The following is a 1473-nucleotide window of genomic DNA, read 5'->3' as shown; positions in this document are numbered from 1 at the left end:
GTCATTTTAGCCCTGAGGACAGTTAGGCCTTTCAAAGTGAGAAGACTAGTTTGAGGTCTCACAGGGAATTAGAAGCAGCCAAATCAGTATTTGAACCCAGATCTCATGTCTGAATCATTTTGCACGGCATTCGTCCCATGATCTTTTGTGGCTCCTTGCTGCAATGCTTGGCACAGAGTAGGGCTTAATAACACTTGTTGATTGATTCAAGTCTGTAGCTGTTTTAAGCTTTACAAAGTCCATCATCCACATGATCCCAACAACCCTGCAAGGCAGGTGTTATTTTTGGCTCCTTTTGACAGATGGTGAAAAAAAGCTCAGAGTCTTTAAATGACTTGCCCAGGATCATGCAAGAAGTAAATATCCAAAGTGGGACTTGAATTCAGATGTCTCTGACAGAGTCTGCTGTTCTCTCTACTAAGCCAGACAATCTCTTTTTAAACATCAGCTGCTGAGGGAAGTGGGGCAGGTGAAAGAGCATTGGCAGGGAGGGGGCTGGGACGTGCGACAAGAACCTTTCTGATGCCATGTTGTTGCCTCTGCCCCCTGACCATCCTGGTGCTGAGTCAGGGGCTAGGACGGCCTTCTTCCCCACTACAGCCACCGCTGTATTGTCTGGCCCGAGAAACATGGGATTCAGGCTCTGTCCCAAGGTACTTTATGGGAGTTCAGGCAGGGGGCTGCCAGTCCTGTCAGGCTAGCCAGCTTCCCTCCCCTTAACCCACTCTCACCTCCAACTTTCCTTGCTCCAGCCTCTTGCCTGTGCTCATATTGGCTACTCCGAGGCTGGAATTTAAAGGAGAATTCATTTATTCCTTCCCCTTTTGTGTGGTTTTAAGTTGGAATGGCATGCTTGATATCAGTGTGAACCCTTCTCCCCTAAGCTCTCCCCCTTTGCCTTGTTGTCTATTGAGACGCTTAGCTGGGCTGTTTGACATTTTTACTTAAAACCGTTGGGCTTAACTGGTGCTGGCTAAATATATTTTGACCTCAGTTGTGACCTGCCATTCCCTCCTCCTCAGCTAGTATTGCCAAGGGCTGCCCCGAGCCAAAACCTCCCCTTTTTCTGGATGGTGATTAACCTAAACAGATTGGCAAAGATTACTCAGCCTCCTCAACCTCCCCAGTTCTGTGCTAAATGGAGAGGCCAGTTGGTAGGTGGGAAGCTCAGGTGTGTCAGTTTCTTCCACAGATGCATCTGTTTTGCCGTACAAAGTTACCTTGCAAAACGGGCCGTTTCTAAGTAGGTTGGTTTTGTTTTCTGCTCCCTGTGCCATCCTTCTTCATAATCTTGGGGCTGCTTTAAAGAGATTATTTGGACCTCCAATGAGGCTTTGGGTAGGCACAAACTCTTACAGCTTATTTTATATAGATGCTGGAGGGAGAAGGGGGGGAAAATTAAGGGCCCTAGAATGGAAATTGCAGAAAGACTCTTGGATGCCACCAAGTTTCCAGACTACAAAAGTTTCCATC

This window comes from Trichosurus vulpecula, chromosome 1 (assembly GCF_011100635.1).
Source record: "Trichosurus vulpecula isolate mTriVul1 chromosome 1, mTriVul1.pri, whole genome shotgun sequence".
Taxonomy (NCBI): domain Eukaryota; kingdom Metazoa; phylum Chordata; class Mammalia; order Diprotodontia; family Phalangeridae; genus Trichosurus; species Trichosurus vulpecula.
The sequence above is the reverse complement of the archived record's forward strand: the minus strand, read 5'-3'. Positions refer to the sequence as shown.